Source organism: Rhinolophus sinicus, chromosome 2 (genome assembly GCF_057876585.1).
Source record: "Rhinolophus sinicus isolate RSI-liver-muscle chromosome 2, RSI-T2T, whole genome shotgun sequence".
NCBI classification, from domain to species: Eukaryota; Metazoa; Chordata; class Mammalia; order Chiroptera; family Rhinolophidae; genus Rhinolophus; species Rhinolophus sinicus.
In genome coordinates, this window is record NC_142502.1 from 177,654,442 (window position 1) to 177,681,884 (window position 27,443).

General features: G+C 45.8%; 1 long non-coding RNA gene across 1 annotated transcript in view; it reads right to left on the bottom strand.

The window, feature by feature from the left end:
• The window catches only part of LOC141571510 (uncharacterized), a 104,112-nt gene that overhangs the window by 28,924 nt on the left and 47,745 nt on the right, over positions 1-27,443 (bottom strand). The window contains exon 2 of the long non-coding RNA XR_012496264.2: positions 7,313-7,371. This is a non-coding gene — a long non-coding RNA (uncharacterized LOC141571510). The remainder of the gene's footprint in view (positions 1-7,312; positions 7,372-27,443) is intronic.

Consider the following 27,443-nt stretch of genomic DNA (forward strand, 5'->3'; position numbering starts at 1 on the left):
AAGTCCCTGACTCCTTGTCCAGTGCTCACATGAATGCTTCCACAGCTGACTTCCTAAGACATCCCACTGTCATTATATAGCAGGGCAGCTAAACCCTCTTCCCAGCTCCTGGACAGGAGAATATCTCCAGGTCCATGCCCAGAGAAGAGCATCTCTGCTTGTGACTCTGGCCCTGGGCATTCTGTCCTGATACCCAGGGATGAAATCTCCACCCTCGTGCTTTGTAAGGGAGTACGCACAGTGATGCGGAGAGAGGAGGATGGAGAGAGACATGAGGTGGGGGCTCGCTCTGAATCTCAGCCAGATCTGCCCAGGCTAGCTCTGAGTAAATCCTGCAGTCACCACACAGGAAGCTGCTAATCTGGGCAGACACTGTCTCATTCAGGGCTCCTGGGCCCCTGTCCTGACCCAGTCCTAAGGCAACATCGGGAGGTGATGAATCTCTCCTGAGACTGTGTGGTTTCCAGGAAAGCATTCCAGAATCTGAAACCGGCTTCAAAGGAATGCGTATCTGCTCACTCCCGCCCTGGCTGGGAACCAGCCCAGGGCACCTTATTCTTATTAGGCTGGAGATGTCTTGGACACTAAGCTTGAAAAATGCACCACGGATTTCAACACAGATGGGGAATGGTGTGACTATGCAGAAAACCCCATTGTTGGCAGCACTAGATTTTCTCTGAAAGATGTTTTGGACAAGTAATTTAATTCCTCTCCATCTCACGTTTTCCAACTTTGAAATGGAAATGAGAATTTTTTTGTCTTATAACCTTCTTATACCTGTGAGGCTGGATGGAACAGAGTGGGAGCTGAAACTCCCATTGCCTGCTGCTGGAAGGTCCAATATATCAAACACCAGAATCAACTGTGAGGGAGAATCTCCAGGTAGAAAATAAAGAAGAGTGTCCAAAATGGGGTATCAGAGGAAAGGGGGGCTGAAATGAGAATTAGGTTGGAGAATCCAGAATGATCAGGTTGGAATGAGCAAGCGTGATTGCAGAGTAATATGGAACAATTTCTGAGAAGGACACCAACAACCCTGTGCCTCCATACCGAGTGCATGTGCTTGGTGAGAAAGAAGGGGCATCTGGGCTGTTAAGGCAACTAGGAAAGGATAGGTTATTCTTTATTTACCCTCATCTGGATCGGGGTGTAAAGCTCCCACTGGATGTCCCGTCTTATGATGATTAATTTTATGTATCAACTTGACTAGACCACAGTCCCAGATGTTTAATGAAACACTAGTTTAGATGTTGCTGTAAAGGTAGTTTTTAGATGACATTAACATTTAAATCAGTAGTCTGAATAAAGCAAACTACCCTCCATAATGGGGTGGGCCTCTTTCAATCAGTGGAGGGACATAAGAGGAAAAAAAAGATTAACATCCCCCAAGAAAGAAAGAATTCTGCTTCCCGACTGCCTTTGGACTCCAGACTGCCCTGGCTCTTCCCTGGGTACCGCCCCCTCCCAAATTTGGTCAACCTTGAAGATTTTGAACTTACCAATCACCATAATCACATTAGCCAATCACATTATGTAGATGGATGGATAGATAGATAGATAGATAGATAGATAGATAGATAGATAGATAGATATTTATGTCTATATAACCTATACCTATATCCAGTCATGCATCATTTAAAGATGGGGATACATTTTGAGAAATGTGCTGTTCGGCGATTTCATCATTGTGAAAACATCACAGAGTGCACTTACATGATCCTGGATGGTGTAGCCTACTGCACACACTATGGTCTAGCCTATTGCTCCTAGGATAAAACCTATACAGCATGTTACTATACTGAATACTGTATGCAATTGTAACACAATCATAAGTATTTGTGTATCTAAACGTATGTAAACAGAAAAGGTGCAGTAAAAACATAGTATAAAAGATAAGAAACGGGAAAAGTTCCAGTCACGATGGTGCAGTAGGTAAACGCTGTCCTCACCTTCTCTCACGACCACATCAAAATTACAACTAAATTACAAAACAACCAGAATTGCCTAACACCTTGCTGAAATGAAGCCCTACAACTCAGGACATGCAGAAGAAGCCACCTCAAGATAGGTACGAGGGGCAGAGACATGGAATGGGTTGGTCCCACACCCACGTGTGACCATTAAAAAATCAGAAGGGATATATCAGCTGTGGGGGTCATCCTGGAATGAGCGCGGGGTCCCAACCCCTCCCCAGTCCAGGGTTTCAGTGCCATGGAGAGAAGTCCCACAATTTCTAGCTATGAAAACCAGCAGAGATTGCGACTGAGTGAGACAGAGGGCAGCTGAAGTCCCAGGCACTCCTCTTAAAGGTGTCACACACAGCCTTACCCACTGTCGGAATCACTGGCTCTGAGCTCCAGCAATGGGGCAGCAGCTGGAGAGGTGGCAGGGACATATGGTAGGGAACTGAGTTGTCTGGGTTCAGGACAGGGTCTGGAGCAGCAGCTTTCTCCTGGATGAAGCAGCAGGTGGAAGCCATTGTTTCTTTGTTGAGCCCTCCCACTTCCCAGCATGCAGACACAGGCAGCCGCCATGTCAGAGTGTCCATCAAGCCGACTAATGCCGTTCAGTCAGCATGCCCTGGTGATTCCAGGCCCCACCCCACCCAACTTCCGGGCACACTCAAGCCATTTGCAGTTGCTTTTTCATACAAACCACCTGCCTTGGCTCAAGCTGCAGACTCTCCTCGGGTCTCTCAAAGGCTCTCAGAACCCAGACACGCAGCGTCTGGCTTGAGCATGTCCCATACCTCTGGCTGAGCAGCCCTAAGTCAGCACTAATGGCAACTGTCCTTAGAAGGACAGATAAAGAGCTTCCCAGACAAGAAAAAATGAAAGGAACCAGTATTACCACCAAACAATTATTACAAGGAATCTTAGAAGGACTTCTTTAAGATTATATATATATATATATATAATCTTAATAATAAAATGACAATAACTACATACCTATCAACAATAACTTTCGATGGAAATGGATTAAATGCTCCAATCAAAGGACAGAGTGTCTGAATGGATAAGAAAACAAGACCCTTATATATGCTGCCTATAAGAGACTCCCTTCAGATTGAAAGGCACACACAGACTGAAAGTAAAGGAATGGAAAATGTTATTTCATGAAAATGGAAACAAACAAACAAAATCTGGAGTAGCAATACTTATACCAGAAAAAAATAGACTTTAAAACAAAGGCTATAACAAGAGACAAAGAAGGACCCAGTAATCCCACTTCTGGGTATTTATCCAAACAAACCCAATATGCTACTTCAAGGGTACATGCTCATCCGTATGTTCATTGCAGCAGCATTTACAACAGACAAGACATGAAGACAACCTGGGTGTCCCTGAATGGATGAATGGATAAAAAAGAGGTGGTGCATATATACAATGGAATATTACTCAGCAGTAAAAAGGAATGAAATCTTGTCATTTGTAACAACCTGGATGGACCTAGAAGATATTGTGCTGACTGTGGTAAGTCAGACAGCAAAAGCCAAATGTCATATTATTTCACTTATAAGTGGAATCTAAAGAACAAAATTTTAAAAATAAAACAGAAACAAATTCATAGATACAGAGAACATTTTGATGGTTGCCAGATGGAAGAGGGGTTGGTGTTGGGTGAAGAGGGGAAGGGATTAAGAAGTACAAATTGGTTGTTATGCAGTACTCATGGGGATGTAGGGTATAGCATAAGGAATATAGTCAATAATACTGTAATTGCTATGTATTGTGTCCGATGGGTACTAGATCTATTGGGTTGATAGATGGGAAGGGGGTTGGGGGCAGGGTGAAAAAGGTGAAGGAATTAAGAAATACAATTGGTAGTTGCAAAATAGTCATGGGGATGTAAAGTATGGGAATACAATCAATAATATGGTAAGACTATGTATAGTGCCAGGTGGTACTAGCTAGGGGGATCACTTCTAAATTACATTAAGTGTCTAACCACTATGCTGTACACCTGAAACTAATGTAAAATAATATTGAATATCTACTCTCATTGAAAAATTTAAAATGGGGAAAGATAAAGAATAAGAGGTTCAAATTTCCAAATATAAAACAAATAAGTCTTGAGGGTGTAACATACAGTGTAGAAAACATAGTCAATAATATTCAATAGTATGGTACAATGTCAGATGGTTGCTGGGCTTATCATCGTGATCATTTCTTTAGCATAGGGAATATAATCAACAATGTGGTAATAACTCTGTACGGTGCCAGGTGGGTACTGTTGAATAACTATGATGTATGAGGATTAAAATTAAGTTCGCAAACTTGTTGCAACAATGCTGCTAACATTTTTTTTTATATCAGGGGGATTATTCATTATGAATTTGTACCAACTGGACAAACAGTTAACCAAGTTTACTATTTGGAAGTACTGAAAAGGCTGTGTGAGAAAGTTAGACGACCTGAACTTTTTGCCAACAATTCATGGCTATCCCATGTTGGAGCAGTGGACAGAGTAAGAAACTTTGTGGTGTTCATAAAAAAGGAGGGTGTTTAATATGGAGAGGATGTAGAATTGAGGACTTAATATTTTGATTTTGGAAGTTTGTTTTTGATTCCATCGATCCTGTCTGGCACAAAGGACTCTCTCTGACATGGAAATGATGGAAGAAATAAAACGTATCTATGCTTTACCTCATTACAACCTGAAAATATTCCCAAAGTACAGGGACAGGCTGGCTCCCCACCACCACAGAAAGCTTTTACTAAAGTGGCCGTGGCACTTAATCCTTGTTAAGGTTGCTCCAGTGGACCTGTGCCCTTGTGCAGGATCTCAGGTCCTCAACAAAGAATTTACAGCAGTTTAATCTGAAGACCACCATGCTGGACCTGGGAGGGCTGCAGCGCCCTGTGAACACGTGGCACTGCGGGGACAGGCTCCCCCGTGCTGAAACAGGTCAGTGGCTGACTAATCGAGTTGTAATCTGTGTGCTCAAAATTGAGGTGCTGTGAGTGGGAGGGAGTCTATTGCCAAGTCCCGCAGATATTGCTCCCATCAAAGGGAAAAAAATCCTCCTGAACCACACATCCTTCCATTTCTTACTGGACATTCAGCTCCGTTATCATCTTATGGGACCACGTTGTGTATGTGGTCTGACATTGACCAAAACGTCCTTATGCGGCACATGACTGTCTGTATGTCAGAAGCAAGTGGGAAAGAAGTGATTGGCATCATGTGAGGTTGGTGATGAAGTGATCTGTGAGTGGATGATGACAGCCCTGTGGAAGATGCACTTAGCACCTCCACCTCAGCATACCCAGAAAATGGAGGCATTCCACCAAAGTTCTATTCCCGGTCCTCCCCTCTTACTCTACACACATTCCCTGGTTGGTTTAATCTTATTCCATCTCTTAAGCCATGTCCTCTTCTTGGATGATTCCTAAATCTCTGTCACTGGCTTTGACCTCTCTGCTGAACTCCAGAACAATGTACCCAAGTCCTACTGGGCAACCTATCTGGAAGTACCACTGACACCTTACATTCAACATGTATAAACACAACTTATCATCCTCCTCTCACCAAAAGAAAAATTCTGCTACTTCTCCTGGCGAATGGCATTTCCATGACCCAGTTTCCCAAGCCTGTAATTTGAGAGTCGATGATAATTCCTCTCCTCCCCGACCCCCATATCCAATAATCACTAAGTCTTGCAGATGTAGCCTCAGGATTTTCCCATTGAGAAAATCACTGTCCTAATTCAATACTTGTCTCTGGCCTAACGATTCAAACAGGCTCTAATTGGTTTCACTGGCCACACCCACTGTCCATCAAAACGATGCCTCCTCATGTTTAGACTTTCACCAAAAATAAGCATTTTTCTACTTCTCAGAGGTGATTAGAGAATATAGTGGTGTGGAAAAATATGACTCAAGGGTGGTTACTTCCAAGGTATTTCCTGAGCCAGTTTCCTCCAGGCATCTTGGGCGTTCATCATTCTTACATTCTCAGGTGTGCTCAAAGCCTTTGGTCAACGTTCCCACACCAATCTGGAGGGCCTAAGCTCCATATTTTTCCACTCCAGCTCATCAGAGAGTCCTCCTGGTCACAAAAATGGAGGCAAAGAAGGTCCTCCAAGTGACCTGAGTGGGCTGCAAGGCACATTTGAAGTGTAATGTGCCCTCTGGGGGAGTTGGCCTTGGCTGTCAGCACCTTGGAGAGCTCCAGGTCTGCCCTCTGTTGGGGAGATAACTGGACCAGAGTCCTGGATTCTTTTGAGTGGTAGTGGGGAGAGGAAAGGGTTGATGCTGGGCACCTTCATTCACCAGATACCCGGCCCAGCAATTTCAGGGATCTCAAAAATACAAATGGCCCTGAAATCAGCCCAGACTTGGGTTTCAGGGGCTCCTCAGCCTCTGCTCAGATGGCCCATGAGAGGTTGGTTGTTATGATCCTAGGTCACGGCCAAGCCAGTTGAACACTGAAGACTAGTGCTTCCCTGGGTTCTGTGCCCAGACGACACAGGATTCAGCAGCTTTCATGATTTTCTTTGAACTGTCAATGAAGAGACAAACCCCCTTCAAAAGTTGCCACATATTTCTGGACTACTGCCATTTGTGCTTCATTTGGTGGAGCCCACTCCTGCTGTCCTCACTGTATACATTGCAGCATCCGCTGCCCCAGCACCATAGGCAGACTGGGCAGCAAAGACTGCAGGGATGGGTAGGCTGTGCTTTGTGTTCAATGCACAAGGCCTTACCCAGTTGGGGGAGGAGGTGTTTCCTCTGGTCACGTGCTCAGGGAATTCTGAGGATATTGATACACTTGGTCCAACTCCACAACTGCTCTTTGTTCCTGTTAGACCAGAAGACCTCTGAGGCTGGAATAGAAAGGAGTGGACCTCCAAGTGAAGACAGCATATGTCCGGAGTCTCAAAAAATGTCTTTGCTCTCTGGAGTCAACACAATTGTTCCTCCACTCACCTTTGCTTCCTCAGGTGAGCCCTGTGCTACCACAGCCCTCTCCAGGCGCCCTCTCTGTTCTATCCCTGCAGAGTTCCTGTTGATGCCTCTGATTTACTTGCTAAGTGTTTCACACCTTCAGTGTCCTATCCAGTTTTCACAAAAGCTCAGAGATGTACGTAGATAGGGCTTTTTTGTGACCCCCCTATTTACAATGGAGAAAACCATAAATGAAAGGTTATGTGACTTGCCTAGACACACAGGGCTCCTGACTCTAGTCAGCTGCTCTTTATAATTTCTTATAAATGGCCGTCAAATCAGGACCCCACTTTGGTGCCCAGAAACACCACAGCATGGGCTTGTAATGCCACCCAAGCAAAAACAAAAAGTAAGAAACCTACCTTTTGAAGATTATATTCATCCGCCCGAGGTTTGTCAAAGTCCATCTGTTACTCTCTGCCTGCAGAACATAAACAAAAACCAATTTGCTGGAATCTTGTCAACAGCTTCCTCTGAGGTTTATGACATTTCCTGGGGACAATTCCACCCCCTCACACACAAGGGTCAACCAAGGCTCCAAGAGAAAGAGCAGTTCTTTTTTTTAAAGACTCACTGGCAAACATTTTGATCCCAGTTTATTTTGTCAGGCTTGCCTTTAACTCTTCACGTACAACCTCCTCAGAAAGAGAGTTTGAATCCAATAAAGGAAGAGGCAGTCAGCTTTCCCTGTCCCCAAATGCCTGAGAGACTTGGCCATACAGAGATGTTTGTAATTAGCCAAGGAAATTCAGGGGTGGTGTGAGGAGTGAGAAGGGGGCTTGTCATTCACAGTTGTGATCAGCAGTAGCCATAATGATACACGTTGGTTTCAGAGGATGACATTTTCCTTTAAGTTCGGTTCTAGTATGCTACCAAGTTGTCGCTTTAGCCATACTGGACCAACTGAAACAAGGTCACATGGGTTGCCCATGCTGAAGACCAATATGCTGACATTCCTCTCACCCTCTTCCTCTACAGGTCCCTGCATCTATGAGACAAATGCAACATCGCTGAGATTAGCAAAGACTGTTTATATGGAAGAAATGCCTTATTCTCTAACAAGAATAAAAAACCTTTTTTTAAATTCCTTTTGAGGCCCAATTAGAATTTTGCTTTGCCTAACAGATGTGTTCTTCAAGGTGTAAAGGTAAATCACTTTCTGTGTATGTGACTCAAATCCTGTCTGAAATTTGCTAAGAATGCTCAGCTCAAAGCCTTTTTACAAAGAGAGGATATCTGTGAAAAGTTGAAGAATTAACATCACCCTTATTAGTTAAGGGTGGTCTGACCTAGGGTTATCCTTGTCCCAAGGGGCAGGAAACAGTCTCAAAATGCCCCCAAAGCATTGGGCTCTTTCTTCGCCTGCTTTTTCCTGGGGCAAAATAGATCAGGAGGCCTAGTCTGTCTAAAGACCTCAAACTTCCCTTGGTTACTTCCTCTTTTCTCAGTGATCCTGTTGTACAATTCTGGCGATCAGGGCCCTCGTGCTTTCCGTACTCTATAGAAATGGCTGCTCTCAAGGAAGAGGCAATACCAGCCACTTACCCAGCATGACAATCAGACCCTTAGCTCCCTCTTCTGGGGCATGATCACCCCTAACTTCAGTTCCAGCCAAGGCAGGGGAGTCTCTGTCTCCTGGAAAGGGTTTTAAGCCTGCTTGGATGAGCAGGTGGAGAAAGGATGCCTGGAGACAGAGGACTCCGATGGGGACCATCAGTCTGTTCTCCCTGCAGGTACGAATAATCCCAGAGAGGGCTGCCTTAAGGCAAGAGGGGTCACCTTTACAATGCTGCCTGGAATTGGATGCTGAGCACCTGCCAATCAGAACCTGAGGTCAAGAGTAAGAGGTTGAAGAGACTGTAGCAGCTGTGAGTGAACATCCAACACACTCCAAAGAGAGGCTTTTTCTTGACTTCTTGAGTGATGAGCGGAAAGTTTGGGGTCCCTCCGTGACACTCACTACCTCACTGTGCCTTACTGGGAGGGGCCACCTGTGAGCTGGGAATTCACAGAGGCCACAACTGCAGCACGAAGGAGGCCCAATGTGGGATCGGTCTAGCCAGGAAAAGCAGGAGTTGGGAAAGGAAGCTGCACAGCTCTTGATATCTAACCCGAACACTTGGAAAATGACCCATCATCTTTGCCTTAAACTTTTCCATACGCTTCCACATGATTAGAATTTCTCCTTAACTACACCAATCATCCTCAGAATCCAGGACAGCTGTGCAAAAAAAAAATGTTTTGTTCCCCACCCTTTCCCTTGAGTTCTTATAATGAAAGAGCTTAGTTAGCACAAATTACCAGCTTTGCCTTTTACTTGTCTGACAGATGAACAAACATAAAATCATCATTACTATATAGGCCCGGCTGGCCAATTCCATTTCAGTGATCTGTCACCAGGGCAGAATTCTCTTGGTGGGAAGGGAAGACACAGAGAGAGATTTCCGGGTTGTACTAGTACTAAATCCAGTGAGCAGCCTGTTTCATGCTCACCACCGGAATCCAAGGACTCAAATATAAATCAAACTATAGAGTTGGGGTATCTGACATATTAAAAAACAAATAACAACAAAAACTACTGTTTCACTAATACAAAGGAGGAAAGAGAGATAGAGAATAGAGATGAAAGAGCCTTGGGGTGGGATGCAGGAGGCCCAGGTTCTCACCCCAGCCCACCACTGATTCTCTGTGTGGCCTTGATGTGTCCTTGTCACATCCCAGGCCTCAGTTTACTCATCTGTTGCCTCAATCAGTGATTTCATATCACACACTCTGGGCTCTAGAGACCCAAGGAGTTACTTTATGGGTTTCAGAAATGTTTTACTTTAAAGTTTTACATTAAAAAAAATTTATATATATATATATTTAGCTGTGATAAAAGTGTGAACTTAAAAGTAAGATAGATGGGAGGGCCATTTTTAACACTGTGTGGACTGACAATAACGTACGCGACCAAGTGAGCTTGTGTTTGTGAAAGACTCAAAACAGAGCTCGTCCTGCCACTTGTCCAGGTAATGGAAGGGCACTGGGGCTATAGGACAAACCATTACAAAGCAGTAATCATTTGGACCTGCTCATCACTGTGAAGGAAGATTTTCTCTAGACTGCGAAAATAAAATGAAATACGGAAGTGAATTAGGGATCACCAGAATGCCTCATTTCTCATTTTTGTCCCCATCCAAATAATCTCATTGTGCTTTTGTATTTGTTATAAGCTTGAAATGATAAAATAAATGCATTTGTCAAGGTGATTTCTTTTACTTATTCGTTACAAGCTTAAAATTATATAATAAATACATTTCTCGATGTGATTTATCAACATATTCATAAATAATGCTTTGTCTGCTTATGGAGCTTAAGCTTGCATATAAAATTTCATTTGGGAAAAAAAAAAAAACGGTCCCAGTCCTTCACAAATTTTGAAAACCACTGGGCTAATTATCTCTAATTTTCCTTCCAGCAAGAGGATACTTTATTCAAATCCTTCTCTGGGGATAGGAGAATTGTATGACTTCAGGAAGTTTCCGGCTTAATCAAAACATTCATAAGAAAAACAAACAAACAAACTTGATTCCCACATCAACAAACTGCCCTGAACAGCTTTGCTCCTTCTCCACGGTGAAGGAATTCTGCTGAAATAGGTTGCCACTTACTGTGCAAGACGTGGCGGGTACCAGACACAGGGGATCTACCCCTCGGGGCTCACAGCCTAGTTGCAGAGGCTGACCTATAAATGGCTGCCAGTGACAGGTACAGAAGGCAGTCACACAGCCGGAAGGAGCCTAACCTTGTCTGAGCGTCTACTCTGGCCCAGGCTCTGCAGCAGGCAAGGCACACATCATTTGATTTCTTCCATTTGTTGCCACTCAAAACTCATTGCAATGTTTTCCCCTCTTACAGATGGGGAAATCAAGGTGGTTGCCCAGACAGTGCGTGGCAGAAGCAGGTCTCAGATCTTCCTCAGCCCCCACACCCAGACCAGCTCCCAGAGGGTGGTGACTGCCACTGTTTCATTCCATGCCATTATCCAATGGCTTCCGTCTGCATTTATGGCCCACCTCAGACCACACAGTAGGGCCTCACAACAGCACTGCACACAGCGTTACCCCAGCTCCCCAGGGTGGGATAATCCGTGCCTAGCATGGCAATCAGGCAAGGCTGCATGGAGGAGCCAGCATTTAAGCAGCATCTTGAGAGATGAAGAGAAATTCTCCAGGAGGCAAAGAGAGGAAAAGGTTCCCGGGTGGGGGAGAGAGTGTGAGAGAAGCAGAGAGAGAAATGTTTTAGGAGCACAGCTGTTCAGGTGGCAGAGAACATCTTGTGTGTCAGGAATGAGAGGTGTGCATGGCACAGGAACGAAGCAGGCAGGGTGGTGATCTGGAAGCAGAACACGGCTCCCCAGTGCTACAGACTTGGCATGCCAGGCTTCCCGCCACCTCGCCTCTCAGCCTCGTCTCCCATTATTGTGCCACAAGGACCCTGGCCAGCAGCCATGCAGACCATCCTCTGTACCTTTATGGCCCCGTGTCATCCATCTGCCTGCAGAACTTGTTCTTGTGCTTCCAGACCCTGCCAAACCCCACCTGCTCTATGCAGCCATTCCTGATCCCCTCACCCAGATTCAATGTCTCTTGACTCTGAACACCGAGAGCTCTATTATTTGTTCAAAGTAGGGCCTCAGTGGATGAAAACGCAGTAGATATGTTTCTTGGCAAGAAATATTTTCTGGGAAAGATACTGAAACAGAGGCTGAAGTATCAGCCTCAGCAACATCTGACTGAAATGAAATGTGGACTTCGCATTTCAATGGGGCCAACACCCCCCCACCCCAGCCCCCAGCCCCTGCCCCTGTGGCTCCAGACACTGGAATCCCTACCCTTGGTGCTGAAGAGTGGAGTGTGGCCCTTGGTGTCGAGTGTTCTAACCCTTCTGTCTCTGCATTTTCAGGACATTTTCTCTCCCTTGGCCGAGGCCCTAGCACCTAAGAGGTCAGGAAGGGTTTGCTGAACCCAACTGAACTCTTGTCCCATTTTTCCCAGTTCCATCCCACTCCTGTGTATTATGCATCTTTTCAAGGAACTCAAGAACTCCTGACTACGACCATATTAGTAAATTGCAGAAAACACTGTCATTTACAGATTAAATGTAAAGTTAGTTTTTCTCACATTTCTCCCAGAAGAAAAAAAGATTTTCATTGCTGCCACTGTTTCTATTCCATGTCATTATCCAGTGGCTTCAGTCTGCATTGATGGCCTGGCTCAGACTACACGGTAGGACCTCACAACAGTGCTACACACAGCGCTACCCCCACCTGCCGCCTCGGCTCCTATGAACCCCTCAGTGCTCTCCTGCACCCACTGCCCAGCCTCTGAGCTTCTCTTCTCACGGGAGACGCACACAAAGGCCTGCTCCAGTCCTCCTAACCCAAATAAATTCCGTTTTGCTGGCCAACTGTCTTGCAAGAGCTCTGTCCCTGAACGAGGGACTGAGGAAAGCATGGGTGCCTTCTCCTTCTCTGAGATCCCCAAGGCCTGGCAGAATGCTCAAGACACACTCATCCTCCAAGCTCTGTTTCCTGTGCGGACATGGAGTTGGGGCCCAGAATTGTCTTCCACCGGCCCTGAGGGGAGCTTTCAGACCAACCCTCCAAAACAAAGCCTGGCCTTGGTGGCCAGCCCGGCAGACACAGAACATCAAATGGCTGCACATAAAAGGGCTAAGGACGATGCTTGCTGGAGAGGCACTTAGCCTGGAAAACTTGAAACCATTCACTTGACCGAGGGCCGCTAACCACAGCCTCAATGAATGATTAATGATTATGGCCAGAGCTTATTGCAAACAGGCATGTGACAGCAGAGCCACTACCCACCCGCAGGACCTGCCGTGTGATTGATGAGCCACAAAGGGGCACAGAGGGGCTGGAGGGGGAATGGGCCGGCTCAGCCTGCAGCTGCCAGGGAGCACCCTTCCTTGGGGGGACCTGGAGGGACACCAGTGCCAGTGTTCTGGGTGGCAGGCTGACCTCATGTGTGCCATACAAACCAACAAGCACTGGCTATCTACCTGGGGGATGGGAGGAGGGAATGGAGGGTCGGGGTAAATTCTAATGACAGGAGAGGTACCTGAATGACATAGATGACATGTGGCCCTGGCCCTGCAGGGGTCCTTATCCAGTGCGATGCATCGAGCCATATAACTGTAGTTCCGGAACTCCTGCGAGTGTGCAAGGTTCTTTGAGAGAAACTGTGCTGTGTGTGGACAGAGCCGGCTGCAAAAATGAGCTACCTGACCTGAGACACTTCCCCCAGCCCTCCCCAGCACAAATGCCAGCCAGAGAGGCAATTTCCTGGAACCCCATATCACTTTTAAACAGGATTTGCAAAGGAGAGAAGAGGATTCTCTACTCTCATGCTTTCTCTGCCTTTCACCCGACAGGTAAGTTAGCACTGCGCCCTCACGCTGCCTCCTCCTCGCAACCAATAATACCCTTTAGACTGGCCAAGCCAGGGTTTCTGTGTCCCCTTTCAAAGCCTCATCAGTTGGGAGTCAGGACATGACTCTGACACATTGATTAGGCACAGGCCAGCCAGCTTCACTGAGGACAGGTTGGGCGGGGGAGGCTGGAGAAGGCACAGCTCCCATCTCCAGTTTAGTCTTGTTAGCAAGACAAGCTTCCCTCATGTGAAACCAGCACAGATAGAACAAAGCACACCCCCAGCATGCTGCCGAGAGAAAGGGAGAAAAGGGACAGTGACATTTGTTTGACAGGCCACTGGGGAAGAGCAGGGAACCTGAGAAGGGCCCCAGTGACCCCCATGAGCTGCAGGCCTCTTCCCCAGGCAGAGCCACTATCCAGTCTGAGCCACCAAAGTGCCCAAGAACCCCTCCTCCCACATGGGTCTGCAGAGGCACCCCTGAGTGGCCCTGAGTCAGTGGCAGAAGCAAGCAAACTCAGCAGAGACCCAAGATCTGATGCAGGAGTGGGGGCTCTGAGACAACCCAGAGAGCCAGCCGGGAGCCTGGGGACGACCCTGGGGGCGGCCTGGCCATTCTGCAGACTCTGGCTCCGTTTCATCTTAATACACTCTTGCATGTACCTGACATTGGATACTCGTCCTAGAGCATGCAAATCTAATAAATTCTTGGCTCCTGCAAGTTTCTTTAAAAAATATAAAAGAGGATCATATATAAAGAAGTTGATTAATATACACCCTGCTAAAACAGCCTGGAACATCTGTGTATTAAGTTCATTTATTAAATTACACCAATCTGTATTTTAATGAGTGAAAGATACAGTACTTATTCTGTCATCCATCAAAATAAACTCAGGAAATACTTAACATTATAATCATTTTTCTTGTTTGAACACGAGTTATGAAATATGAATCCCGCACTAAGAATCCTGGACTTGCCATCATGATCAAATATGTTTTCACAGGTGCAGCAAATATTCAGTTTTCATTTCTTTCTCCAACTGTTGAAAATATAAACCATGTTTTCTAGTTCTGAGCTGGGTAACATTGCCTTCCCTCCACATGGCAGCCATTATTACAGACTTATTACCCCACCATCTTTCTTTCCCCAAACACACTCCTCCTAAAGTTGCTTAGTAATGAAAACACAGGCTTCTGTGGGGCCCCTTTAGCACCGGCTCTTCCCCTAAGGAGGTCTTTTGGCTCAGGCTGGGCACTGTCCCCTTTTTCTCCATCCTGGTGGCACCTATACCCTCCTGGTTAACGCCAGCGTTTGGAAAGCCATGAAAGCAATCAAAACATCTGGTAGAAACACAAAAGGCAGTTGGCCTTAGCTTAAATGTTGAGCTTGTGGGGTTTCCATGCCCACTCCTTGGCCCCCAGAGACCGTTCCACTCAGACAAGGTACAACTTTAACAGGGGCTTGAAGCCTCAGAAGCAAGTCTAGGCTTGCCCTGTATTCAGCTATGTTAAAACCAGAAGTCCCGGGACCCTTGCAGCAATACTCTTAGCAAAGCAGCCTGTTTCCAGGAGCCGAGAAGACCAATCCCTCCACCCAGTGGCCAGTGGGGGCTCACCAGGATGCAAGAGTCTGGAGAAGGGCCCCAGCGGGGTAAGCTGCTGAGCAGAACCACAAGATGAGACTGATGAAATCCAACCAAGAGCTGACTAAGCTTCGGCCTGTCTAACCCACCCGAGGCTCTCCACTGCCAGAGGTAGGTCACACTTCAACTACAAGGTCCCGACCTATGTCTTTGGTCTCATTCCTGGCCACCCTCCCATCGTCCCCCCAGCACATACGCAGCACCCTCTCTTCTCTTCAGCCCCCTTGAGTTACTGCCTGCCTATACACAAATCCTCCACGCTGCCTCCCACCCCAGGCTTTTGCCTATGCTGTTCCCTCTGCCTGGGATACCCTTCTTGTTCACCTGCTTCATTCCTTAACTTTGATTTCAGGCCCCACTCATTGGGAAAGCCCAATGGGGGAACCACTAGGACTCAAGAAAGCCTCACAGGGGAACTGTCCCCTAAGGGAAGAATGAGAAGGCATTCGAGGCAAAAGGAGCCCCATGAGCAAAGGTACAGGGCCATGGAAGCTCTAGAACTATTCTGGGGATGGAGAAGAGACAGAGGATAGATAGGCAGGGGAGGGGTGAGGAAGACGGCTGTGCTGCACAGGATGAGAGTTTGGGGAGCTTAGGGAGGAGCTAGAGCGCTGGGCTAAGGCATTTTATGGTCTAGGCGATGAGGAGCTTCTTCTTTAGTTTCATTTTTATTTTATTTTTTATTTTAAGCCCTTCCTTGTATTCTTGGCAGATTTGGGGGGGAAAAAAAGTTCAGGTCCAGAACCATGGACATTCAAAATATAAAACAATGAATGCCAGCATTTCAGAGTACTATAATCCAAAAACAATTTTAGTAATATAAGAATTCCTTTTTATGCTTTTTAAATGCTTATACCTAAAAGCTCACCATTCTAAACAACTAAACTACATATAACTTCCTCCTTTGGTGAGGAGCATTTGTATTTTTATCCATCGTATAAAGCTAAAAGGACCCCAACCAGTGATACTCCCTGAATAGCAAAATATTAATAAAAAAGAGGGGCTTTAAAAGGGTTTTAAAGATTCATGCAATGTGTCCAGATTTGTGTTTTAGAAATCAGGGCTACTCAGGATTCAGTGTGAAGAGTAGGCATTCGGGAGAGAGCCGGGAGCAGGCCATGGTTGGTAGGACAAGGCCAGAGTAATAAAGGCGGGTGTGTTGAGCGGGATTACAGGCAGTGGCAGGGCAGCCCCTCCCCATGCATCCCACAGACTAGGAGGAGCTCAGGGGGACTTCTTGAGGAATGTCACTGATTACACAGGCTCCTAGTAAACCCAGGGGCCAGCCCCTGCTCTTCTGTGTCCAAGGGACCCCCGTTCTCCTCAGCCTGACCCTCTTCTAGGTCCTGGCCTGAAGACCTGCTGATTCTTGCAGGGTGCTAGTCTAGGGCGCTACCAGCCCAGACTCTCCCTCCCTCCCTGCCTGTCACCCCACACTTACCACTATCAAATCCCTAACACCTGGAAACAGTGTCCCCCTGGATTAGGTTTAGAAACCCCACAGAAAGATGAGAGAAAGTTATAAATAGGCAAGTCACAGAAAGGGAAGCACAATAGCTCATTCTCAGGGTGATTTTTGGAGCAGTTAGTGGATATGGCACAGGCACTAAACAATCAGAACAGTCTGTCTAAATCACTGAGGCAGGGTCATGGAGGCCCCCAGGGGTGTGAGGCACCTGTGTGCATACAGGATTATGGGGAGGTCTGGGGGTCCCAGCCACGGCTGTGTTGGCTGGGTCAGGTAAGAGGGAATATTTGGGGGCTCAGACAATTGCTATTTTAATATCTGGTTCCTACTGGCTGAGTAGCAGCTTTACTAATCAGCACAAAAAGACATTTTCAAGCTCACCAGAAATCCAGGAAATGCAAATCAAAATAGCAATTAGGTACCATTTTCACATGTCCCATTGGCAGGGAGATGTGTGTCCAGACTCCCCATTCAAGGAAGGACATGCTGCTGAGCTGCAAGGAGTGCCTTCAGCAGACAGCTTCGTTCAAGGTCAGCCTCAGCTGCAGTGGGAAAAGTGGGAGACAAAGGCCTGCATTTCAGCCCAGGGCAGGACTGACAGGCGGTACTCTAGAGCAGGGGTGTCCAAACTGCGGCCCGCGGGCCAACTGCAGCCCGTAATCCATTTTTAATTGGCCCGCAGCAAATTCCAAAAATATATTTAGTTTACTTAAATACACCAGGTGAGGCAATACGTACTTCACCCCGAGTGAGTGGCCCGGCTGTTTGTGTGTTTTACCGCATATGGCCCTTGGTGAAAAACGTCGAAAAAAGTTTGGACACCCCTGCTCTAGAGCTTCTCACGGGGTCCTCGAGACTTTCTGAGGCTTCATCTTGCCTGTGTCCCAGTTTGACTTCTTCCTCTACCCAATCTTACTTCTTCCTCCTTCCTTCATAGGTGACGATCCCTAGTACATCTCTCCTTGCTCATCAGAGTCTATCATGCTGCCTGCTTCTGGAGAACCCAGCCTGCAACATGGGGGAAAGTCAACTTTCACATGTTGCTGGTGGGAAAATAAACTGACACAGCCGCTGTAGAGAGAAACCTGACAATACTTAGTGACATGTAGTGTGCATCCTCCCTAAACCTCAGCAGTCCCCCCGCCCAGACCCTCACTCCCCCGTCTCACCCATCCACGTGGAGAGAGGAGAGAGGGTGGCAGGCCAGTTATGGACAGCAGAGCTGACTGTCACCAGGGAAGTGGAAGTGTGGCATGTAGTGAATGTCCATGTTGGGATTCCATGCAACTGGATGTAGTTACATGTAGCAACAGGTGGAGTTCTCAAACACAATGTGGAGTGAAAAACAAGCAGAATCTAAGACAAGGATTTGAGGGCAATTAGTCACTGGGGTCATGATCACAGAAAGCACAGGTGGGCAAGAGGGGAAGTGAGACATGGAAGGGGAGGGAAGGGGAGGGAAGGAAAGAAAGAGCTGGTTAATGAGAGGGGTAGCTCTGTGGGCAGCTGGGGTGCCATCCTCAGGGGAACTGCCTAGAGCATGCCTGACTGGTAGGGAAGCCGGGTATTACGACCACGATTGTTGGGTAAAGGCTGCCCCTGTGGACAAGGAGACCTGCACTCCCAGCCTGCCCCACCCACTCTTCCACAGAGAGCCCTCAAAAAGTCCCAGGAGGTGCAATAAACAGCGAGTGACAAAGGGATGTGGCAGGCACAGAGAAAGAGTGCTACAGTAAGAACAGTGAGATTTATAGTGCCACACCTAATGCAAAGTAAAACACAACAGGTATTTTGAGTGGCTATACATGTCTAAACAAAACTGTAGAAGATGGTTTGGAAGTGCATGTATTAGAACCCTGGAATGCTGTTCCCATCACCTACTATTCAGTCCATTGGTGAAGGAGGGTTCCTCTGGCACTGCACAGATGAGACTGAGCTATTGGTCACATGTATTCCCAGTCTGAGGCAGGAGGACACTACCCATCATGCAGAGCCACTCAGGGCTGTACCCAGGAGCAGAGTGAGCCAGAAGGGGCTGTGGGAGGCAGGTGTTACGGTACCAGGAGGGCGGGGTGCCCTGGTTCCCGCAAGAGGGATGTGATGGGCTTATTTAAATAATTCCACAGGCTGGCAGGGAGGTGAAACCCACTTGAGTGAGGATCAGGTGGGGTGCAGATGGTCCTGCTGGTAGGGGAACTAGCGAGGAGGCGAGCCTTTCTCACTCAGTGGGGACATATCTGGTGAGAGCAGAGGGACTCACAGCTCGTACTTTGGGGTCCTGTGTGCCTTAGAGATGTGAAGGCAGCACATGGCATATCAAGCCTTACAAAGTAAGTTGGTTCCTGGGGAGCGAGAGGATCAAATAGAAATGGGATAAACCTTAAACAGAAGACAAACTTTGATGGTCATGTGACATGAACTGGGGCATGTGTGCACCTCAGGTCTGCACACTGGAGACCCTCAGGAATAAATATTATTATTAAATTAAAAAAATAAAAAAAAACAAGGAGTGGGAAAGAATGAAGTTCCGATGACTGGGGGAGGGACGGGCTTGATTCTCAAATACAACCAGGCTGCAGGCCAGCGGCCTGTGTTCTCAGCAGAACAGAAAATGCTATTTGTTTAAAAAAAAAAAAAAATGTCCTGAGAGCGATTGCCCATTGAGATAGCAAGAATAGAGGGAAATAAAACTTCAAACAGTTTAATGGCTGAGCTAAGCCGCTTGGATGGTGGAGCAGGCTGCTGTGTGCGTGACCAGCAGGGCAAGGAGGTGGTCAGCTGAGGGGCCATAGCATGGCTAAAAACGTGTCTGCTCTGTCACTCAGACACTTTCCCCAAGAAAAATGTTAGTGTTACCTGTCGGAGTCCACAGGGAGCAATGTGAAGACCTGGGCACCCAATAAAATATAATAAGTCAGGTAATAATCATGAAACTTCAAAGATGTCAGGACTTTTCAGACAGAAGTTTCGACAGGGGCAGGCTGAGATCAGCCACTGCAGATATAATACGATCCCCAGCCCTTACCACTGTGATTTGGCGGGAAGTGGTAGCAAAAGAAGCGTGGGACCTACCTGCACCTTCTGCACACCCTCTCAGCTGTCATACCACCCGTCTGCAACCCAGCAGGAAACCAAGATCAGCCTGCTGTACCCACATTCCTAGCATCCCCAAATCGAAGCCAGCTTTTCTATTAAGGGAGCCCCCTAGCCAGAGATAAGTGGACCCCTGTCTCCATCTACCTCTTCCAGACGTGCCAAGGAGTATGCTGAGCTGGGGAGCCTTCCAAGACCCCAGAAGAAGTCTTTCTGTGTAGACCTAAAGAGTAACAGCTCTCTCTCTCTCTCGCGCTCTCGCTCTCGCTCTCGCTCTCGCTCTCGCTCTCTCTCTCACACACACACACACACACACACACACACACACACACACACACACCCTGTAGTGGGCTAAGCATCATCCCTCAGAGCATGCATACTTGCCACAGTGGCAATGGTGGAGAGAACCTTCTGAGACCTGATATCTGGAAGAAGTCTAAATTCCAGTCCCACATACACCACTGTGACCTAGGGAAACCTCCTAGATCTCCCATGTGGCCTTGGGCAAGGCACTTTTCTTCTGAGCCTCTGTCTTGTGACAAATGACATAGGTTTTGCCTGGCTTCTCTCTCACAACTGGGTGAAAAATCAGAGGGCACAATGGATGAGAAGAACCTGGAAGCATGAAGCCCTGGACAAGGGCAGTGCAGGCAGCAACCACAACCTCCTCTGTGTTGACTCCTTGTGGAAACTGAGGCAAGAACAGTTCTACTACTGATTCAGACGGGAGCTGGAGAGTCTCCAGCCTGCCCCATCCACGTGGCCCACATTTCCCTCAGGACACCTTCCACTGACCCACAAGCTATCAGCCGATCTCACTGGCAAGGGGGCTGCCAAACATTTGTCCTCCTTCCTGATTTGATGTGGAAGCTGCAGCCGTGCTCCTAATTGTTCCCTGAGCCACCGACAAGATCTATGGTATTTCAACAGCAAGATGTGCAGATGGATACTCCACAAAACAAAACCAGCTTTGAAATCAACTCTCAAGGCTGCTCTCAGAAAGTGACCCAGTTAATTTCTTTTCTACAGAATCACGGACATAACTCAGACTTAGATGTGACCGAAATGAATGGAGGTGTACGTTATTATTGAAATATGTAGTTCCAGGTTATGTTTCCCTCACAGAGGCAGCACAATGACACCGCCAATGACCAGAGTCCAATCCTACTGATGCTACTTCATTCTACCCAGCAGTTCCCAAAGTGTGGTCCTTGGAGCTCTGGTGTCCCCAAGGGCTTTCAAGACAATTTTCATAATAATACCAAGACAGTAGTTGATTTTTGCTATGTTGACATTTGTATTGACAGGGCAGTAGACTGCTGACAACTTAACGTGAATGCAGGTATTGGTAAATGTGCCAGCAGCCATCGTATTCTTCACCCACTCACACTCACAGGGGGTGAAAAACAGCTTTGAATAAGAATGTTCTTGAAAAGCTCTACTCTTGTGCTAATACAGTAGCCCTATGTGGCTATTGCACACTGTGTCTAGTCTGAACTGAGAAGTGCTATGAGTGTAAAACATACACAATATTTCAAAGACTTAGCATAAGAAAAGAATGTAAAATATCTCAATAATTATTTTATACCAATTATATGTTGCAATAATATTTTGGATATATTGAGCTAAATAAAATATGCTGTAAAAAGGATGTTTTTGATGAAGCAGTAAAATTATTAATTCTATTAAAGCTGATTTTTTTCAGTATTTCATTGATGAAATGGGAAGTATTCCTCTAGGACTTTTGCTGTGTAGTGAAGTACCATCGTTGACTCAAGAAAAAGCACTTGTACTGTTGTTTGAGTTGCGAACTGAGTAAGTCTTTTCTTTTTCTCATAGAGAGCACAACTTTTACTTGATGTGAAAACTGACTATGGTTATTCAGACTTGGGTACTTGGCAGATATTTTCTTGAAAATGAAAGAAGTGAGCTTGTCATTTCAAAAAGAACTAACAGTTTTGTTACTACTAATAGAATTCAAGATTTTAAATTAAAATTATACATTTGTATCTGCCACTATGTATCTGCCATTATGAACTTGAAAGCTTTCCAATACTTGAAACTTCCTGATAAGATGGGTGGTGATATTAATGAATGTGATTTTTTGATATTGTACAATGAAATGTCTCAGTCAACATTTGGAAGACCGGCTTAACTCTGAACCAGTGGTTTCCAAATGACTGATGTAGTATGTTATAAAACTTTGCACGTGTAAAAATTCTCTTCAAATGGCAACGTAGCCCAATAGAATACAACAGAGTATAAAAAGTTTATTACTGTGATTTCAGATTCCATGTTGTTATAGCTTTTAAGAAACTACCACTGGTTGAGTTTTGCTGTAGAATCACAGAAAAGTATCCAAAAATATATGGAAAAGCTATTAAAATACTCCTCCCTTTCCCAACCATATGTCTGTGTGAGGCTGAATTTTCTTCATTCATTTCAACCAGAATAATAGAACTCAATAGTCTGAATGTAAAAATAGATATGAGACTTGAGAAGTCTTCCATCAGCCATATTTAAAAAGGATTTGCAAAAATGTAAGACAATGCCACTCTTCTCACTTACTGTTTTGGAAAATAGAATTATTTTTCATAAAAATATGCTCTTTTTAATAATATGTAGTTTATGATTGGCATTTTTAGTGAATTAGTAATTTTTACTTCTCAGTTTTAATTCTAATATGGTAGGTAGTAATAAATAAAATAAATAAAAGCCCTTGGGGTTCTCAAAATTTTGAAGTGTGTAAAGGGCTCCTGAGACCAAAGTGTCTGAGAACAGCTGCTCTAGAGGAATTTTGTCATATCTGTCATTTATTCATGAAACACATATTGAGCCTCTATTACAAGTTAGGGTCTCAGTTGAATGTTGGAGAAATGGCTGTTGGTGATGGTTGCACAACAAAGTGAATGCAGTTAATACCACTGCACTTAAAAATGGTTAAGATGGTGAATTTTATGGTATGCGTATTTACCACAATTTTAAAAAGCAACAAATAGTAATACAAATAAAGGCCTCGCTTGAAAAAAGAAGAAACATTTTGTCTGCAATAGAGAAGATGAACTTGTCCAGTGAGAAAGGATTAATAATATATCCAACGACCGATAAGAGGCTGACTTACATGAATAATGAAAATTTGCTTATGTTGACAACAAGACGCCTACGGAAAATTGAAATAGAAATGTCCAGCTGGCAATTAAAGTTGAAAGTTCTGAAAAGTATGGGCTGGAGACAAAAAAAAAAAGCCATCAGTATAGGTGGCAGCCAAAACTATCAGATGGGGTTGCCCAGAATGTGTATTTATTGTCAGAAGAGAAGGCAGTCTGAGACAGAACTCTAGGAAACGAAAGAATTCAGGAAGTTGGGCTCATGAGGAACATTGAAGAAGGAAAAAGCAAAGAGGTCCCAGGACAATAAAGAGAATGAGGTGTCACGAATGAAACAGGGAATGAATGAGGGAATGAGGAACATTATCAAATGCAGCGGAAAAGTCTAGTACGATAAAGACGAATGGTTGTTCATTGGTTTTGAAAATAAGAAAGTTAATGGTGACCTTAGCAAGAGTGGTGGTAGTGGCGTGGTAAAAGCCAGACTGCTATGTATTAAGAAATTCTTGGCAAGTGAAGAAATGGGGGGTATTAGCCATCCTTGAAAACACTGCAATGAGAGGGGAGAAAGGAGATTAAATGTTAATTAAAGCAGTCAGAATGCAAAAGGAGGGCTCTTGGGTTCTTCTTTATTTTTGTGGAGCTTTGTTTGTTTGTTTAGGATAAGAGAAACTTGGACATGTTTACAGACTGAGAATAAAGAACCAACAGAGAAGGAAAGAATGAAAAACCACGGATGGCTACCTGAGATACCAGGGGCCAGAGAACTTGCTCGATGTTAAAACATGAGCCCACATCTTGTTCTGGCCACAGGCTACAGGAATATGAGAAAACCTGTACTGAGCTGACACTCCTAGATGCTCTTCCTCAAATTAGTTTTATGTTCAGTAATGTCTGGGCTCAGCCCCATAGCCCCTCACCCTCACCCCCCACCCAGCAGCCCCACAGCACTCCTTGGTTTCTTTCACAGAATGTGGGTGCATGATAGAAATACAGAAAGGAAGGTAGAGAGATGGGAGTGAAGAGACGGGTAGTAGTGGGGAAGGTGAGAAGATCTGGTTTATACAGATCTCATGGCAGGTTTGAATTCCTGCTCACCACTGAGGCGTGCAGTTTCACCTGCTTTCCTATAACTTTGTTTATTTGAGTCCCGCTCTATTGGGGTGGCAGAAGCTTAATCTCAGGCACCTCTGCTTTCCCGAAGATCGTGTCTCTGGGAAGCTAAAGGACTGGGTGGGCGGCAGCATCGTGCCCATGCAGACATTCTCAAAATGCCCATTGTCCCATCTCGTCATCAGTTTTCAGTCCACACAGGTCCTCAGAACACCCCTCATTCCAGGCATAGACCCCTTAGATCTGGCAGTCCTCTTAGCTGTCCTGTGCTACCCGTGAGGACACAGGATTCATTTGATGTCATATTGGGGCAGGAAAATCCTTGCAGACAGAATTAACAACAGGTAAACCACAGAGCTGTCTTCCAACCCTGCTTCTCTCAGGGGGACAGGAATGGGAATCTCTGCTCTCACTCAGGGTGTCCCTCCCATCCTGGGGGTCCCTCCATTATACACGGAGTCCTCGCTGCTCCCCTAAGAGCATCAGCTTCTGGAAACACATGTCAAGACAACTCTTTGTTTTCTCTGCTTCCTACTTTCCCCATCCCTTTCCTGAAGGACAGAGCACAGAACAGCCTGCTGGTTTACACTGGCTGAGTGGAGAGGGAAGGAGAAGATATTTAACTGTAGAGGGGAAAAAACCCACATAAATTAGTGTCACAAATGTTATCATGCTATACTCATACATCACATTCTTATAGGGTGTGGGTGTGGGGAGAACCCTTCATGTGTACTGAGTACGTGCAGGCATGAAGATCACCGAAGAAGCTAAAAGTAAATGGAGGAGGTCAGGAACTTGGGGAAAATTGCATTTGGGGAGAAATTCCTCCACCTCTGGTCTCGTCTCCTTGGGTGACATTAAAGAAGCCTGAGAGCCATCTGGAGGCAGACACACTGTGGAGCGCTTCTGGGCTAAAGGGCCCTTTAGAATGACAAAAAGATGTCCCATCCTCTAGGCTGACTCAGCCCAGGACCAGAGAGCAGGGAAGGCAAGCAGAAGGGCTGCACCTTTATGCTTCACACAAACTGCGTGACCCTAAGTGGGAACCCGGCTACACGCTCCTGTTTGTCTGTTTGTTTGTTTGGATATTACAAAGGAACCTGCAGGAGGGCATGTTCCCTTACTCAATAATCATGGGTTGTTAAGGAACTCTGAGTACACAATGCCAAGGTCATCAGAATACTGAGTTTGCTTTGGTTTGTTGCTTTTGTTAAAGGGATCTCCACCTCTAAGGTAATGAGACAAAGCTTGAGAATGAAACATTCAAAAACTTCAATGCTCAAAAGCTTACTTACTACCATATATGGTTTTCATGTGTCCATGTAGCTGTGCTTACGCAATGTCAATGCGATGGGACACTCTATGGGGGCCACAGAAGTCTAGAATTCACCTCCCAAGGTTATAAAATGATAAACAAGAGGAAAGAAAAGAAAAAAGGCATTAAACCAGCCCTTGCACATGCCCAATTTTCTGGTAACCCAGATCATATCTGAAGCAATAGCTGCTTTTAATCAGAGGTGGTTACATAGCTGTTATAATACTTTCCACATTGGACATTTTAACTAGTACACCATGTATCGGGGCCTGTGCCTAAACAGACTGTCAGGTTGGGGAGGTATTTTCTCTTACAGGAAAGCCTGAGTAAACACATGTGGAATGATAAACCTCCAAGAAACACCTCCTGCCCCCACTCACAATGACCCAGTGGAAATTTCTGTGCAAGTCGCCAAATTAACCTGACTCTAGGCTGCTGTTCATACTATGGGATTGAACTATTTGAGGAGCGTTGCAGCATCAGCTCTGAGAGGCACTGGTCCCATGGCCCCAGAGCTCCAGACACTGCCAAGGAAATGCCCAGCAAGGCACATATCAGTGAGGACTTGAGTTTGAAGCTCTCTGGGACTCATATGCCAGAGAGATGGTTTGATTCCAAGGGAGAGGTTATCTGGGCCACAGTCCACCAATTTCATCTTCAGATGAACAAAGGGCTCTCCATTTACCAGTTTCCCTCAAGAACCTGTCCTATGCAGCCAACAACTTGTTCCCTCACCTCCAGTTCACTCCTCAGTAGGCCCTGAGAGGAGCCCATCACCATTCTCAAGGCAACTGTGGCAGAGAAACAACACTGTGCTTGCCAGATACTATTTCATTTTCCTCTTTCAGAACACGCAGGAAGATGACATTTCCCAGCCTTCTCCACAGTCAGGCGGAGGCATATGATTGAATTTGTCCACTGGATATGAGCAGAATTGACATGTGTCACTTCTGGGTTAAGGCAGTTCAGGGCTGGCTGTTTTGCCTCCACCAGGGTTCTCCCTTTTCACATATTTAAGATGGCAACATCGTAAGATGAGAGGAGCTAGGATCCCTGAGTTATTGCAGGGAAGAGAATGGGCAAGAAAAGCCATCTGATCCCCATCAGACTATGTGAGCAAGAAATGAACCTGTAACGGGTTAAGCAGTTGAGTCTGTAAGACCATTTGTTATACAAGTTAGGGAAGGTTGCTCTAATACAATGACTTTCTGAGACCAATAAAAAACTAATTAGCCTCTTTTATACCCAGCTCTTCTACTTCCTGCATACTTTCCCTCAACCCCCTGGCTACCCTAGAATTTCACAACCTATAAAGCTAAAGAGGAGGTTTCCATAAGGAGGGGCTTCCTGGGGAGGAAGTTTCAAGAAAACGGGTAAGACAAGTTTTCCTCTCTGAGGAATTATTTCTTTCTCTCTTCCTCTCCATCTTGGAGGCTTAAGGGGGGACGTGGCATAACTCAATACCCATTGCCAGAGAGATAACAAATAAGCATGTAATACATTGGGTGGTGATGGGGCCCTGAAGAAGCACAACGTAGGGCACAGAGATGAAGAGTGAAAGGGAGACAGTAGTGGTTTCATATAACACGGTTAAAGGAAGTCGTGCTGATAAATCAACATTTGAACAAAGATCCAAAGGAAGAGAGTGAGCCATGTGAACATTTGCAGGAAAAGTGTTCCCGGGAGACGGAAAAGCAGGTGCAAATCTCTGGGCCCTGGCAATAACCAGTGTCGCTAGAGCAAAGTTAAACAGGAGTGAAGTGATAAGACATGGGTGGGAGAACTGCATGAGACAGATCATTCAGGACCTTTCAGACCAGAGGAAGGACTTGGAGTTTTCTCTGAAAAGCTCTGGTGCTATTCTTTGTCCCTTCAAATTCTGTGTTGCAGCCTCTACACAGCAGCCAGAGTGACTCCATTACAACCCAAGTCATACTGTGCCATTCATCTGCTCAAAATCCCCACTCGTTCTTCACATCAGAGTAGAATCCAAATTCCTTATAATGGCCTCAAGGCCCTTCCTACATACTCTGGCTCCCCGTTGCCACTCTGACCTCAGCTCTCTCTCCCCTCTGCTTCAGCCATCGTGTCTCTGCATCCTTTTCCCAGACCTTGCCCTACGCATCTCTTCTATTCAGCTGTTCCTGAGTTATGTCCTTTTATAATAAGCCATTGATCTAGTAAGTAAAATGTTCTCTGAGCTCTGTAAGCCATTCTAGCAAATTAATCAAGCCCAAGGAGGGGTTGTTGGAGCCTCCCATTTATAGCCAGTTGTTCAGAAGCTCAGGTAACAACCTGGACTTGTGACTGATTTCTGAAG